Genomic DNA, 18,204 nt, shown 5'->3' with positions numbered 1-18,204 from the left:
ACAAACAACCCAATTTTTTAAAATAGGCAAAAGATCTGAACGAGTACTTCACCAAAGAAGATAAACAGCTAGCAAATAAGTACATGAAAAGATGTCAGTATCATTAGTTATCAGGAAAATGTAAATTAAAACCACAAGATAGCACTACACACTGATTAGAATGGTAATGGCTAAAATTTTATCACACTAGTGTTGGTGACGATAAAGAGCAACAGGAACTCTCACACACTGCTAGACAGAACGTAAGACAGTACAGCCACTTTGGAAGACAATCTGGCAGTTTCTTAAAAAGTTCAACACACACCTACTAACCAAAGGATCCAGCCATTCCACTCCAAGGTATTTACCCAAGAGAAATTAAAACATATATCTACCAAAAGTTTCACAAGTTCATAGCAGCTTTATTCACTATAGCCGAAAACTGGAAACAATTCAAGTGTTCAACTGACGAATGGATAAACAAATCCTGTTATATCCTTACAATGTAACAGTACTCCCATATACCACTCAGCAAAAAAACCTAACAAACTACTGATACAGGCAACAACAATGAATGATCCTAAACACAGGATGCTGATGAAAGAAGAGTACATCCTGGATAAGGCTGTTTACATGAAATTCCAGAAAAGGCAAAGCTAACCTATGGACAGCAAATCAGTGAATTTCTGGGGGTAAAGAGGGGTGGTAATGAATGCAAAGGGCAGTAAAGGAACTTCTGGGGATAACAGAAAAGTTCTTATATCTTGATTATGTGACCATTATTTGAGTGAGTATATCTGTCAAAATGCAAAACATGTATCTAAAATGGTTCAATTTTACTGAACGTAAATTATACATCAATCAAGTTGATTAAGAATATTAAAAGCAAGATACATAGTGGTAGCAATCAGAAGCATAAGGTAGGGGCATAACATTACACTGGGCAGATTTATCAATGGCAATGAAACAACTACCACCAAACAAACAGACAGGACAGAGGATAAACAAAGTGATGGGTCCTGATCTGCTAAAAAATCCTGGCTAGAACCACTTTTAAAAATTAAGGGCTGGGGGCTTCCCTGGTGGCGCAGTGGTTGAGAGTCCGCCTGCCAATGCAGGGGACACGGGTTCGTGCCCCAGTCCGGGAAGATCCCACATGCCACGGAGTGGCTAGGCCCATGAGCCATGGCCGCTGAGCCTGCGTGTCCGGAGCCTGTGCTCCGCAACAGGAGAGGCCACAACACTGAGAGGCTCGTGTACTGCAAAAAAAAAAAAAAAAATTAAGGGCTGGGAGGGACTTCCCTGGCAGTCCAGTGGTTGGGACTTCGCCTTCCAATGCAGGGGATGCGGGTTCGATCTCTGGTCAGGGAGCCAAGATCCCACATGCCTTGCGGCCAAAAAGCCAAAAAACATAAAACAGAAGCAATGCTGTAACAAATTCAATAAAGACTTTAAAAATGGTCCACATCAAAAAAAAAATAAACTTAAAAAAAAAATTAAGAGTTGGGAATTCCCTGGCGGTCCAGTGGTTGGGACTCCACACTTCCACCCATGCCCCCACGCAGGGGGCACGGGTTTGATACCTGGTTGGGGAACTAGAATCCTGCATTCCACAGGGCACGGCCAAAAAAATAAATAAAGAAAAAAAAACTTACAGGACATCCCTGGTGGCATGGCGGTTGAGAATCCGCCTGCCAATGCAGGGGACACGGGTTCGATCCCTGATCTGGGAAGATCCCACATGCCATGGAGCAACTAAGCCCATGCGCCACAACTACTGAAGCCCGCGTGCCTAGAGCCCGTGCTCCACAACAAGAGAAGCCACTGCAATGAGAAGCCTGCGCACCACAACGAAGAGTAGCCCCTGCTCGCCACAACTAGAGAAAGCCTGCGCGCAGCTACAAAGACCCAACGCAGCCAAAAATAAAAATAATTAATTTAAAAAAAATTTAAGGGCAAAGAAAAATATATATTCCCAAGAAGAAGGTGGGGTGAGAAAAGGCAGAAAATGCTTAAAGTCAACATTACCTATATGTACTACACATCTCAAATAGAAAAGAATACCAGTTACACAGAAAACAATTACCTTTAATTAAGCAAAGGGAGTAGAAGGAGCTCAGTACCCAAGATATCTGATCTGAACCCAGATCTGCCACTGACTCACACTTTATTAAGGGCATTAACTCTGAGCACCTCAGTGTCCCTCCCCTTTTTGAAACAGAAATATTAATTACGGTCGCTGAATAGCCCTTTTGAGACACTGTAGAAATAATTTATGTGAAAAAAGTTTAAGTTATACAGGAAAGTTATATTCTCCATGCAAAAGCATGCAACTAAGAATATACTACATTATCATCAAATCAAATTAATAATTGGGTATCTTAAGAGTCAAAACTGGCTCTCCAACCCAAAATGTCTCCCTATAGCCTATAAAGGCAAGCCCAAATGCCTCAGCTAAAAATTCATGTCCTTTATGAACTGACCCAATCCCATCTATCTAAAACATCTTGTATTAATCCAAATTCATCTACTTCTCCCAAACGTAGTATTTTCCCTCCCTGGACATGCTGTCCCCATACTTCTGTCAGCAATCCAACTCCTATACTTTGTTTAAAGGTGATCCCAAAGTCCACTGGCCTAATAAAACCTGCTTATCCCTGGGGGGAAGGATAAATTAGGAGGTTGGAATTAACATATACACACTAGTATATATAAAATAGATAACCAACAAGGACCTACTGTAGCACAGGGAACTATACTCAATATTCTGTAATAACCTATAAGGGAAGAGAATCTGAAAAAGAATATATATACATACATATATATGTATAACTGAATCACTGTGCTGTACACCGGAAACTAACATGATATTGTAAATTGACTATAATGCAATTTTTTTTTAATGGTAAAGAAACAAAACAAAAACTGCTTATCCGTAACCAAAAATGTTCTTTCCTTTTTCTTAATTTCTAGTGCTTACTCAGCACTATAAAACATGGCATTTAATTTTAAACCATAGTTTCCTATTCTCTAATTATGTATTGCCTTTTAAATCTTATTTCTTCACCTACAGAAAGGAAGAGCCTTAGAGATGCATAGTATGACTTCTACCCTGTTGTAATGTACCACACTGTTGGGAAGACAGAAAGTAGAGCTTGTTGCTTTCTCGATGATGCTGTATTACAGACAGATTACCAACTTAAGGGGATGGAAATCTAAACCACATTCCATTTTGGCAACATCAGCAAGAATCTATGGTTTTACTTGCCCCACCTGGAGTGAAGCTGGAAGAAGGCAGAAGTGTAGGTTTGACAATTCTATACCTAAGTTGTTGGGCTTTTTGTTTTTCTGTGGGTTTTAGTGTTTTGCTTTTTTCTTTTTTTTTAGTTTTTATTATTATGGGAACTTTCAAATATACACAAGAGTAGAAAGAAACTGTACAGTGCACCTCCCGTACCCATCAGCCATCTATGACAATTATAAACACAGGGCCATTTGTACCTGTACTCCTGACCACTTCTTCCTCTCCCCAGCAGATCCCAGATACCATATTATGTCATCTACATTACGTCAGTATGTATTTCTAAAAGCTAAGTACTTTTTCTTTTGAATATGACCACAATATTATTACTCTATCTAAAAAGATAATAATAATTCCTTAACATCAAATATCTAGTCAATGTTCAAATATCCTCATTCTCATATAATAATTTTTTTATCAATTGGTTTGTTCAAGTCAGGATCTCAGATTACTTCAGGAGGAAAAACGGTTTCTTTTCTCCTGCTCCATGGCCTTCCACTCCTTCAATTCCATATCCTACCTCTCTTAACTTTTAGGTGTAGGCAGAAGAGCATTTCCTTTTCCCAGTACCTACTACTCTCCTTCTTAATCAAGAAAACATCTATCCTCAGTCCCGATACTGAAGTCTATCATTACCTCAGAGCTCTTACCACATTCAGAAAAACATTTAATCCAATGACACAGCCTCCTTCCTTCACAGTTAAGCTGTCCATTTCATTTACTACTCCAAAGAGTTTTGAACTCTAACATCATATAAATATAAATAATGAAGCCCCATTAAACGATTATCTTTCCATTTCTATGAATCTCTCTGAGGAGCTCAATTTTAAGTTCTTACATTGTCAGCTTCCCATTTTAAGTGAGTTACTCTTAACAATTCATGAACTAAGGCACAGTAGGTAAGGCATTTAAGCCCAAAAGATTACAGGTACAACGCTGAGAGATCAACATTGGGTTGGCTCTCTTCCTTAGCCATGAAATTCATCCCTCACTAGTCACAAAGGGAACCAGGTAAGAAGCTATGTAATAATCAGCTCAAAAACAAACCCTAATAATCAGCTCAAAAAAAAAAAAAAACCCTTCATTAGAAAATAATATAAATGCAGACAGTGAATCAGTGGGGTTATTTTCATTCATTGTGAACACATATTAATAGAAGCAGATAGCAAATGTTTGGAAAACAACTAGAAGAGAAGAGAAAAAGAAAGCATAATCTTCACAACTACTTCTAAACCCTAAGAGCTAGTAACTTGGACATTCAGCAGGGCAGGATGAATCAAAACCCTTTTATTACCCACTTGCTTGGACTCAGCATTGTGAAGGACAAAAAACAACATGGCAGTCTCTGTCTTTAAGGAACCCACACTCTGGTAAAATTAGACTAAGGTATATCAATAAGCACTAAATTGTGCAAAGCACATTTAAAGCAGTGGAGCTCATGGAAGGGGTCAGCAAAGGCTAAAGAAGTCAAAGAGAATTATGTGACAGTCAGAAGAGCTGAACCTTGAAGGCAGGACATAGTAGGAATCAGTAACACTAGGACACACTGTAAGCACATGAGGGTGGAGACCATGCCTCTTTCACCACTCCATCCTAATGCCTGGCACAGAGCCTAGAACACAGGCGACCCTCAAATATTTGTGGATAAATAGAAGGACGAAAGGTAGAGGGAAAAAAAGAAAAGAAAGAAGGGGGGGAAAAAAAGAATAGGCATTCCAGATAAGAGGGTTTTTTTAAATTATTTTTTACTGGAGTATAGTTGAAAGAGTTTTTTTTTTTTTTAAATGAAAGATTAAACATGGCAATTTCATGAGGCAGTAAGGAAACACTGAATGGTGAGAAATTAGGTAAAATAGGTAAAATGAACCCAGCCTATCCATAGTTTTAAAAGTCAGCCAAAAAGATATAAAACTGCTTCCATATTAAGTACTAAAATGAATATGTCCAGAAAGCACAGTTATGTTTCCACTTTTCAGGAACACTAACAAAAAGTATAAATGGCCATTTTTCCTAAAATGGTCATTCATCTTTGTAATATTATTGGGCATAACCTAGAAACTGTGCTAACATTTCCCCAGAGGTGAACTAATACCATTTGCTGGTAAAGATGAGTAATTCTTTGTTTTTGTTTTTGTTTTTTGCGGTACACGGGCCTCTCACTGTTGTGGCCTCTCCCGTTGCGGAGCACAGGCTCCAGACGCGCAGGCTCAGTGGCCATGGCTCACGGGCCCAGCCGCTCCGCGGTATGTGGGATCTTCCCGGACCGGGGCACGAACCCGTGTACCCTGCATCGGCAGGCGGACTCTCAACCACTGCGCCACCAGGGAAGCCCTAAGATGAGTAATTCTTTTCCTGAATTTTTACTATCTGGAAATGTGACTGGGTTATCACTAAGGTCAGTCTCTTTGGTGGTTGTTTAATCAAATGCCTGAGACTCACCACAATTAAAGCAAGAGACGGCTGAGTGCAATCTAGCATAAAAGCCAGTGACTAATGCTGAATCACAGCTTCCAAGCGGTTATTTCACCATAATGTCAACCTCCCATATTAACACCCCCTACAGTGGTCCTTGGAAGTACATCAAAAGTATTATCCAATAGTACTCTCCAATATTTTGCAGGATAATGCTAAAGAATTGAGGGTGGTAAAATCTAGTCAGGTCTTCAGCCTATAAGCCAAAATTTGTGAAGTCAAGGAAATTCTTACCTCCTCAGACTACACAATGGGAGGAGTATTCATGATTATGGCATATACTCAGTGAATATGAATTCCCCAGACATTTCCCCCCAAGAAATGTTCCAGGTCCTGGCTACCACCAGCTACAGTCTTCAGTGGCAGCTATATAATCTCTATATAGAAGGACTTTAGGAACGTCAATCTAATGAGGGAAGGGGACCTTGGAGAATTCATCATAAAGCTACATATGCATGGTAAGTGTATTACTTTCATTTAAATTATATGCATGTTCAGAGTGAGTGTGGCCAGCTGTTAGCATCTCCAGTCATTTTCCTCAGCATTCCTTCTACTCTTCCAGCCCAAATCATGAGAAAAAGGCAAGCTGTCTGCTTATAGATTAACACTGTTATAATGACAGTGATAGAATTCTGGTTATTTACAATTTCACTGTTCAATTTGGGTGCCTAACACCTGGTAAGATGGAACTAACAAGAGCCCTGGAGTCATACTGACCTACTTATAAAATCTCAGCTCTACCACTTAAAAGATTTGTGACCTTGAACAAGTTACCAAACTGAATCTCAGTTTCCTCTATGGAAACTAGGTGTAACAACAGTTTCTTTGCAAAGCTGTTGAGAGATTAAGCATGAAATTATATGAAGTAACCAGAACATAGTAGGCACTTAGCATATGGTAATTATGATGGAAGGCTGGTGACCAGGCCTATACTCAGGTTTCCAAATACTATTAACTATATAATGAAAGCCTTTATCAGCCTCACTCTCTCTAGTCCAGTTGTGAGGTGACTTACCTACCCTTGTATAATCTCATCTGCTGTCTAGAGGAAAAAGGCTCCCTCCCACTAATCAGTCTTGGGGCCAAAAGTGACTCTGACATTACAGCCATCTCCTTGCCATGCTATCATCTCCTCCCTGTCTCTGGAGCCTCTAGAAAATCCTATGTTTTCTCTATTGCCTATTTGTTTCATGGCCTTAGGCTACATGCACTCCCTTAACAAATTCTGAATGCCCAGTTTTGCCCCCAGTCTATTCTAGGAAACTCTGAAAGTATCCAGTTTCTCAAGAACGACCATGTTTTGGTTTGCCCTACTACTATACTCCAAGAAGGCAGCCAACCCATCATGTTCTGCCAATGCCTAAAAACCTTTTTGTCTCTGTCACAGGCTGATTGCCAGCTCTTCTCTCCCCTGGTAAGCGAGATCCTGATTTCTAGAATGACAGGTACATCTCTCTCTCTCACAAGCTTGCCTCACTCAGGTTTATTTCATCTTATTCTCCCACCAGCACTTCCCCACATCCCCACAACAGTATTTCTAGTTTGGGAAAAGTGGAAAGATACTCAAATCAGAGTTAAAAGACCTTGGTTCTTCTACCTCGACCTCTGTTAGTCAAATTTATTCTTCTTTGTAAAATGCTGTGCTTACCTCACAAGATCGCAGTAAGGCTCAAATAAGACATCTGTGAATATGTTATAGAGATCCAAGATATTATTATAACTATAACAAGTTTCTGTTGTGACTTAATATTTACTTTTTTTATTTTTATTTTTTGACTGGATCAGGTCTTAGCTGTGGCGCACGGGATCTTCATTGAGGCATGAGGGATTTTTCGCTGCAGCGCGTGGGCTTCTCTCTAGTTGTGGCGTATGGGTCTTCTCTCTCTATTTGTGGCACGCGGGCTCTCTCATTGAGGCGCACAAGCTCAGTAGTTGTGGTGCATGGGGATCGAATTGGATTGCATTAGAAAGCGGATTCTTTACCACTGGACCACCAAGGAAGTCCCAACATTTACTTTTTTTAAAAAAAAAAAATCTTTATTGGAGTCTAATTACTTTACTATGTTGTGTTAGTTTCTACTGTATAACAAAGCGAATCAGCTATATGCATATGTATATACCCATACCCCCTCCCTCTTGCACCTCCCTCCCACCCTCCCTATCCCACCCCTCTAGGTGGTCACAAAGCACCGAGCTGATCTCCCTGTGCTACTCCCTGTGCTATGCAGCTGCTTCCCACTAGCTATCTATTTTACATTTGGTAGTGTATACATGTCAACGTTACTCTCTCACTTCGTCCCAGCTTACCCTTCCCCCTCCTGGTGTCCTTAAGTCCATTCTCTAGTCTGCGTCCTTATTCCTGTCCTGCCCCTAGGTTCTTCAGAACCATTTATTTTTAGATTCCATATATATGTTAGCACACGGTATTTGTTTATCTCTTTCTGACTTACTTCACTCTGTATGAGAGACCCTAGGTCCATCCACCTCACTACAAATAACTCAATTTCGTTTATTTTTCTGGCTGAGTAATACTTCATTGTATATATGTGCCACATCTTCTTTAACCATTCATCTGTTGATGGACACTTAGGTTGCTTCCATGTCCTGGCTATTGTAAATAGTGCTGCAATGAACATTGTGGTACATGATTTTGAATTATGGTTTTCTCAGGGTATATGCCCAGTAGTGGGATTGCTGGGTCGTATGGTAGTTCTACTTTTAGGTTTTTTTTTGGCGGTACGCGGGCCTCTCACTGTTGCGGCCTCTCCCGCTGTGGAGCACAGGCTCCGGACACGCAGGCTCAGCGGCCATGGCTCACGGGCCCAGCCACTCCGCAGCATGTGGGATCTTCCCGGACTGGGGCACGAACCCGTGTCCCCTGCATCGGCAGGCAGACTCTCAACCACTGCACCACCAGGGAAGCCCTACTTTTAGTTTTTTAAGGAACCTCCATACTGTTCTCCATAGTGGCTGTATCAATTTACATTCCCACCAACAGTGCAAGAGGGTTCCCTTTTCTCCACACCCTCTCCAGCATTTATTGTTTGTAGATTTTTTTTGATGGCCATTCTGACCGGTGTGAGGTATTACCTCCTTATAGTTTTGATTTGCATTTCTCTAATGATTAGTGATGTTGAGCATCTTTTCACGTGTTTGTTAGCAATCTGTATACCTTCTTTGGAGAAATGTCTATTTAGGTCTCTGCCCATTTTTGGATTGGGTTGTTCATTTTTTTTGATATCGAGCTGCATGAGCTGCTTGTATATTTTGGAGATTAATCCTTTGTCAGTTGCTTTGTTTGCAAATATTTTCTCCCATTCTGAGGGTTGCCTTCATCTTTTTTTATGGTTTCCTTTGCTGTGCAAAAGCTTTTAAGTCTCATTAGGTCCCATGTGTTTATTTTTGTTTTTATTTCCATTTCTCTAGGAGGTGGGTCAAATAGGATCTTGCTGTAATTTATGTCAGAGTGTTCTGCCTATGTTTTCCTCTAATAAGAGTTTTTATAGTGTGTGGCCTTACATTTAGGTCTTTAATCCATTTTGAGTTTATATTTGTGTATGGTGTTAGGAAGTGTTCTAATTTCATTCTTTTACATGTAGCTGTCCAGTTTTCCCAGCACCACTTATTGAAGAGGCTGTCTTTTCTCCACTGTATACTCTTGCCTCCTTTATCAAAGATAAGGTGACCATAAGTGCGTGGGTTTATCTCTGGGCTTTCTATCCTGTTCCATTGATCTATATTTCTGTTTTTGTGCCACTGTCTTGATTACTGTAGCTTTCCAACATTTACTTTTGAATATAAAACCCTAACTTTTTTTTTTTTTTTTTTGCGGTACGCGGGCCTCTCACTGTTGTGGCCTCTCCTGTTGCGGAGCACAGGCTCCGGACGCGCAGGCTCAGCGGCCATGGCTCACGGGCCCAGCCGCTCCGCGGCATGTGGGATCTTCGCGGACCGGGGCACGAACCCGTGTCCCCTGCATCAGCAGGCGGACTCTCAACCACTGCGCCACCAGGGAAGCCCAAACCCTAACATTTTTTAACTCCTCTAGCATTATTTATATTAGCAAAGGATCAGAAATAACTCAAATAGTCATCTACTAGGGGACTAACTAAAAAAATATATGATACATCTTTTCATGGGAATACTGTATAGCATTTTTTTAAATTAGAAAGCTCCTTATATAGCTACATGTAATAATCCTTAAGATATAATAGTGAAAAAAGATGCAGATCAGTGAGTATAATTTACTACAATTTGTTTTAAAAGAGGGGGTACAGTAAATAGATACACACATTTACTTATAAACACATAAAAAATATCACAGGATATATGACACTGATAATACTGACTATATAGGAAGGAGATCTGGATCGCCATGGGGTATGTGCAGACAGAAAACTTTTCTCTGTATTTCACTCTTTTGTAGCTTTAAAATTTTTGAAACCCTAGCCCCTAGAGGGGGTAGGAAAATCATCTCTTCATACAACTATACACCTGAGAAATAATATGGACCATTAATGAGGATGACAGCATAACTGACAATTCATTTCCTGGGCCAGCCTCAACATCAAAATTACCACCACCTAAAACAAACTATGTTCCCTTCCATGATCTCATTCCATCAAGTGACCAGAGTTAATTTATTCCTTCTAGTCAGACTTCCTGACTTGCTAATTATGTATCCATGTGCTATGCATTTCCACACTCAACGCTATTTATAAACTCTTAAAACTTATTGTCTTAAGGGATCTACTGCAAGTCTTAGAAAGGCCCTCTGAACCATAACATTTTCCACCTTCAAGCCTGGTCAAGGATCATTCCAATGCTAACTTTTCTGAACCAAAGACTGAGTTCTTCCTCTTAATTACTCAAGGTTCACCACAGGATCCAAGTAAATCAGTAATTTGAGTCTCTTTGGTTAGATGACTCTACTGCAGACCACCCCCTACTCAGAGAAGAGTAGATTATGTTAATTTCCTCTAATCTGGAAGAAAAACACTCCTTCCAAACCTTGCAAAATAACTCTTCCAGGGCCATAAATAAAATGTATGAAGGCAACATCCTCCCAAACCTAAACTGTAAACAACATTGCCTTAAACATGACTTTAGTCATGCTGGAATGATATCATAGGAGCTAAAACACTGCTCAAAACAGCAGCAAGTGCTACCTCCATTCTTGCTGTCCTATGACAAACAGGGTATTTTTGGACCTAGCCTATGAAGCAGCACTCTGTTGATTATGAGCTCCATCCTCTGAATTCCTTTCACATTCAACCTTGGTTTTCACTTTTCTGGCACAGCGCTCCAAAACCTCAATGCAATACATAACGAAATGCTGGGTTACTTTAGCGCAGACAGGTCAAGCCTCCAAAAGCTTTCTAATTAGGAAATCTCTTCAGTGAAAGCATATAGAAATGTGCTGACTCCTTTTCCCTTCTCTCTTTTTCCAACAGCTATTTGCTTTCTCCGGAGCAAATCTTCAGTCAAACACAAAAGCCAGCCACCTAGCAAAGCTCAAATACAGACAGGTGTTTTGCAAGCACAGTTAAATCTCAGGAGTAACTGATCAACATGAGATAACATCTATTAACAAGGTGCTTATTGGTGTGCTGGGACAGTTAACTGCCTAAAAATCTCTGTTAAGACTAGCATTGAGAAAAATGAGGAATACAACTAAAAGAAAAAGTAAGCCCACTTTCCACCAACAGAAAACTCGCAAAAGAAAGAATCACGTTAAGTCAACTGGTCCTGCCACACAAAAACACTTTATTCCAGGGTTGTTTTTCAGTGATACTTAATTCCATGATGGAGACTAGGGACCGTAAACAAACCTTTTTGAGTATTTTTCTATTTTAATTCTACTAAAGTCCATGGTTAGGCTTATTAAGAAAAAGTCTGAGAGAGTATGACAAAACCATTGGGTTTTTTTTGACAAAATGGGTACTCATCTGAAAATATACTTGTAAATTAGCAGTTACTTAGAATTAAGAGTTTCGTTGAAACACCCTAGAATACTGTTCCAACTGAAAAGAAAGCAAGGATCTTATCACAATAGGTATGCCCTGTTCCATTAGCTCTGTTCCCCAAACATCAAGTTTCTCTGCTTTAAACTTCTTTAATACTCACAAGACCCTAAAGTTGGTTCCTGCATGAGACAGACATGACAGAAAATCCCAAGAGAATGTTAATTTCAGACTGTAAGAATTTCTAATGTTTAACAGAGAAAAGAAGGCTCAAGAAAAAGAAGTGATTATTTAGCAATGTTACCTGGGCTTTGCCCAAGTCATATCCGAATCGATTTACTGCACGCCACAGGAGGGAAACAAGTCAAGCACAGGTGAAAACTCAAGGTCACTAAACTGAATTCTGTATAGCACTTTTAAGTAGTATCTGTTTCACTATGGGCTTTGACTTCAGCTGGGTGCCAGTGCAATTTCTTGATGCCTTTTCTGCCACCTATCCTCTCTCTCTGTATTCTGCATTAAAAGACTGTGAGGAAAATGTTATGTTTTCTAGAGATACCCAAGATTATAAAATGAGAGGTTTTTTTTTTTTAAAAAGGACACTTAGGGGCTTCCCTGGTGGCGCAGTGGTTGAGAGTCCGCCTGCCGACGCAGGGGACACGGGTTCGTGCCCCGGTCCGCGAAGATCCCACATGCCACGGAGCGGCTGGGCCCGTGAGCCATGGCCGCTGAGCCTGCGCGTCCAGAGCCTGTGCTCTGCAATGGGAGAGGCCACAACAGTGAAAGGCCCGCGTACCGCAAAAAAAAAAAAAAAAATACACTTAGGATGTCAAGCCAGAACGACGTATGTCATATCCTAGAAAAGCTCTTCAACAAGTAACACTCCCAGATCATTTCTACTTTGCAGGCTCTCAGAATGCATTAAATGTTTCATAAGTTAAATGAATGTTTTCTAAGGGAGAGCAAGGAGTTTTACTAAAGGAGATTACAGTGCTTCCCAAACTGGTATTATATTTAAGAATGTTTGAGGCTGACCTTCCAAATATACTTTAAGTACTACAAAGCTATAATAATTAAAGCTGTACAGTATCGAAGCAAGTAAAGACAGCACAATCAATGGATTAAAAGAGTTCAGAAATGTACCCAAGTATCTGGAGATTTTGTAGACAGAGTAGCTTTTTATTTTTTTATTTTTTATTTATTTTTTGTGTGTGGGATATGCGGGCCTCTCACTGTTGTGGCCTCTTCCGTTGCGGAGCACAGGCTCCGTACGTGCAGGCTCAGCGGCCATGGCTCACGGGCCCAGCCGCTCTGCGGCATGTGGGATCTTCGCGGACCGGGGCACAAACCCGTGTCCCCTGCATCGGCAGGCGGGCTCTCAACCACTGCGCCACCAGGGAAGCCCCAAAGTAGCTTTTTAAATCAAGAGGGAAAAGATGGATTATTTAATAATATTGTTTTGGGACAGACAACAAACTAGACATCTGGGGAAAAAGATAGATTCATTCACTCAATAAATGGAGGGCCTATTACCTGCAAGCACTGTGCTAGATACCGAAAATAACAACATGGGAAAAACTGTACAATCCGTTGCCCTCAAGGAGCTTCCAGTCAAGGGGAAGAAGAGCCATTAATAACCACAAAAATGAATGTAAACCTGCAGCTCCAATAAATTTCACAACTGATTCCCTTCTCACCTGGCTTAAACCAAAATGCATTCCATATGAAACAAAGATCTAATTTTAAAAACAAAACCATAAAAATACTTGAAGAAAACATGGGTAAATATTTTTATAAGATTAGGATGAGGAAGAAAACTGAGAAACCTTAAAGTAAAAAACAAAAAAAAATCTGACTACATGAAAATGTTTACATTTTATAGTAAAAAAATACACATATACTGTCGAGACAAACACAGAAACATATCTATAATATTTTAATAGGTAACTAATTTCCCTAATATTCAAAAAGCTATGCACATTAATGAGAAAAAGCCAAAAAGCCCAAAAGAAAAATAGACAGGACACAGATAATTCCAAGGAAAAATACGAATAGCCAATAGACAAATTAAATGATAGTCAAATTCACTAATAAATAACTACAAACTAAGATGACATTTTCTCACCTGTCAGACTGACTCCCTAAAAAGACAGTTGGTTGCCAATGTTTAAAGAGAGCAGAGGAGCACTGTCATACACTCTCATTGAGTGAATTAGCTTGGCCTTTCTTGGAGGGCAATTTAGCAACATTTATAAAATTTTAAGCACTCATACTTTGACTCAGGCATTCCACCTCTAGTGAATTATTCTATTAAATTACTGAGAAAATGAAGAACTTAGTTTCTAACATTGTATATATCATAATGGAAAAGAACACAAAACTTTTGGGAGGTTTACTCTAGGTTGGACCTAATAAAACACTTTTTTTTTTTTTTTTTTTTAGTTGTGGCTCGCAGGCTCTAGAGCACAGGCTCAGTAGTTGTGGCACGTGGGCTTAGTTGTTCTGTGGCAATGTGGGATCTTCCTGGACCAGGGATCGAACCCATGTCCCCTGTATTGGCAGGCGGATTCTTAACCACTGCACCACCAAAGAAGCCCTTTTTTTTTTTTAAATTTATCTATTTATTTATTTATTTGGCTGCAGAAGATCTTCATTGCGGCATGCGGGATCTTTAGTTGTGGCATGAGGGAATCTTTTAGTTGCGGCATGTGGGATCTAGTTCCCTGACCAGGGATTGAACCCGGGCCCCCTGCATTGGAAGCATGGAGTCTTAACCACTGGACCACCAGGGAAGTCCCCAAAACATTTGTATTTTTAAAAATTAAATTAAATCTGAGATTTATAAGTCTTTTGAATAATAAACAGTGCAAAAGCAAATAGAAAACCAGTACAAGCATACAAATATAAATGTGCAGAAACTGTTAAGTGACATATAATCTGAAATAAAAAAATAAAAGCCGGAAACAACCCTCAACCTATCAATAGGGCACTACTTAAATAAATTATAGTATATCCATAAAATGGAATACTCTGCAGTATTAAAAAGCTTGAGACTAGAGCAAAATGTATTGATGTGATAGAACGTGGAGATATATTATTAAAATAAAAAATGAGTAGCAAAACCACTATATATAAAATAAACAACAAAGACCTGTATAGCACAGGGAACTATATTCAATACCTTGTAATAACCTATAATGGAAAAGAAGATATACATATATACTACTGAATCACTTTGTTATACACCTGAAACTAACACAACATTGTAAATCAACTGTACTCCAATTCAAAAACAAAAAACCAAATAGCAAAGAAAACATCGGCAGTACATTCTTTGACGTTGATCTTAGTAATATTTTTGGAATATGTCTCTTCAGGCAAGGAAGCAAAAATAAATAAATAAATGAAACTACATCAAACTAAAAAGCTTTTGCATAGAGAAGGAAACCATCAACAAAATGAAAAGGCCACCTACTGAACTGGGAGACGATATCTGCAAATGATATACCCAATTAATATTTAGTTAATATCCAAAATATACATAGAACTCATACAACTCAACATAAAGAAAACAAACAACCCAATTATAAAATGGGCAGAGGATCTGAATAGACATTTTTCCAAAGAAGATATACAGATGGCCAACAGGTACATGAAAAGATGCTCAACATCACTTATCATCAGGGAAATGAAAATCAAAACCACAGTGAGATATCACTTCACACCTGTCACAATGGCAGGTCAAAAAGACACGAATAACAAGTGTTGGCGAGGATGTGGAGAAAAGGGAACCTTCGTGCACTGTTGATGGGAATGTAAATTGGTGCAGCCACTATGGAAAACAGTATGGAGATGACTCAAAAAATTAAAAAGAAACCTACCAGATGATCCAGCAATTCCATTCCTAGGTATTTATCCAAAGAAAACAAAGCCACTAATCAGAAAAGATATAGGCACCCCTGTGTTCACTGCAGCATTACTTACAATAGCCAAGATATGGAAGCAACCTAAGTACCCATCAACAGATGAATGTATAAAGACTTGGCATATATATATATATATATATATATATATATATATATATATACACATACACACACACACACACACACACACACACACACACACACAATGGAATATTATTACTCAGCCATAGAAAAGAATGAAATCCTGCCATTTATGACAACATGGATGGACCTAGAGGGCATTATGCCAAGTGAAATAAGTCAGAGAAAGACAAGTACTATATGATTTCACTTACATGTGGAATCTTAAAAAATAAAACAAATGAATAAACATAACAAAATAGAAACAGAGTCATAGATACAGAGAACAAACAGGTGGTTGCCAGAGAGGAGGGTGGGTAGGGCAAGAAGAGAAATAGGTGAGAGAGATTAAGAGGTACAAACTTCCTGTTGCAAAATAAATGAGTCGCGAGTATGAAATGCACAGTGAGGGGAATACTGTCAATAATTATGTAATATATTTTTATGGTGACAGATCGTAACTAGACTTATCATGGTGATCATTTTGAAATGCACAGAAATAATGAACCACTATGTTGTGTAACAAGAACTAACACAGTATTGTAGGTCAATTGTACTTCAAAAACAAACAAACAAACTCACAGAAAAGGAGATCAGATTTGTGGTTACCAGAGACAGGGGGAGGGGGAGGAGGAACTGGATGAAGGGAGTCAAAGCTACAAATTTCCAGTTGTAAGACAAATAAGTACTACAGATGTAATGGTACAACATGATAAATATAATTAACACTGCTATTATGTTATATGTGAAAGTTAACAGAGTATATCCTAAGAGAAAGGATTTCACAAGGAAAAGGAACTTTCACTTTTGATGTTATTTACTTTGTAGAGTCTGATTATTTTATAAGACACATGTATCAGATAGATACATACATAGATGTTTTTAAAGAGACTTTGCGGCTATAAAATGTCCTGGAAAAGGGAGATCTATCCCAAAGTGAGAGAAAGGTACAAAATGAGTACAGAGGAAAATATTTCAATAGAACATGTAATTTCAGAGTTAGAATAACTTTACAAATAAGGAAACTAGAGCATTAAAATTTAAAACCTTTGTGCTGCAAACAAAACCATCACAAAAGTGAAAAGACAACCTACAAAATAGGAGAAAATATTTGTATGTCATATATCTGATAAAGGACTTATATCCAGAATATATAAAGAATCCTTGCAACTCAACAATAAAAAGACAACCCAACTAAAAAAATGGGCAAAGAATCTAAATAGACACTTCTCCAAAGATCTACAAATGGTCCCTTAGCACAGAAAAGATACTCAACACCATGAGTCAGAAGAGAAATGCAAATCAAAACCACAATGAGCTACCACTTCACATTCACTTGGATGGCTAAATCAAAAAGAAAGAAAATAAGTTTTGGTAAGCATGTGGAAAAACTGGAACCCTCATACATTACTGGTCAGAATGGAAAATGGTGCAGCCATTTTGGAAAACAGTTTGGCAATTCCTCAAAAAGTTAAATATGGAATGTTTATGATGCAAAAATTCCACTCCTAGGTATATGCCCAAGAAAAATTGAAACACATGTCCCACAAAACTTTGTACACGAGGGGAATTCCCTGGCAGTCCAGTGGTTAAGACTCCACGCTTCCAACGCACAGGGCATGGGTTCCGTCCCTGGTCAGGGAACTGAGATCCTACATGCCGCTCAGTGCAGCCAAATAAATAAATAAAATAACGTAATTTAAAAAAAAAATTGGTACACGAATGTTCACAACAGCATTGTTCATAATAGCCAAAAGTGGGACTAATGCAAATGTCCACAATTTCATGAATGAATATACAATATGCAATATATCCATACAATGGAATATTATTCAGCCATAAAAAGGAAGGAAATTCTGACATGTGCTACAACATAGATGAACCTTGAAGACATTATACTAAGTGAAAGAAGCCAGACATGAAAGGCAATATGTTGTATGATTCCATTTATATGAAATGTCCAGAATGGGCAAATCTATAGAGACTGATTAGTGATTGATTAGGGTTGCAGGACGGAGGCTGAAGAAATGGACAGTGACTGCTAATGGGTCACTTCTTTTAAGAGGAATAAAAACATTCTAAAATGGATTCTGGGGGACTTCCTTGGTGGCGCAGTGGTTAAGAATCCGCCTGCCAATGCAGGGGACACGGGTTCGAGCCCTGGTCTGGGAAGATCCCACATGCCGCAGAGCAACTAAGCCCGTGCACCACAACTACTGAGCCTGCGCTCTAGAGCCTGTGAGCCGCAACTACTGAGCCCGCGTGCTACTGAAGCCCGCGTGCCTAGAGCCTGTGCTCCGTGACAATAGAAGCCACCGCAATGAGAATCCCGCGCACCGCAACGAAGAGTAGCCCCTGCTCGCCGCAACTAGACAAAGCCCGCACACAGCAATGAAGACCCAATGCAGCCAAAAATAAATAAATAAATTTTTAAAATAAATAA

At 39.3% G+C, this 18,204-nt stretch overlaps 1 protein-coding gene and 1 non-coding gene across 5 annotated transcripts in view; both read right to left on the bottom strand.

The window, feature by feature from the left end:
* The window catches only part of SIK3 (SIK family kinase 3), a 247,073-nt gene that overhangs the window by 214,525 nt on the left and 14,344 nt on the right, over positions 1–18,204 (bottom strand). The gene's annotated exons all lie outside the window — the stretch shown is intronic.
* TRNAW-CCA (transfer RNA tryptophan (anticodon CCA)) lies at positions 14,435–14,507 on the bottom strand. Its single transcript has one exon. It is a non-coding gene; the product is annotated as a tRNA-Trp (tRNA).

This window comes from Delphinus delphis, chromosome 8, assembly GCF_949987515.2.
Source record: "Delphinus delphis chromosome 8, mDelDel1.2, whole genome shotgun sequence".
Classification (NCBI taxonomy): domain Eukaryota; kingdom Metazoa; phylum Chordata; class Mammalia; order Artiodactyla; family Delphinidae; genus Delphinus; species Delphinus delphis.
Note: the sequence above shows the minus strand (reverse complement) of the source record. Positions and strands in the feature narration are given on the sequence as shown.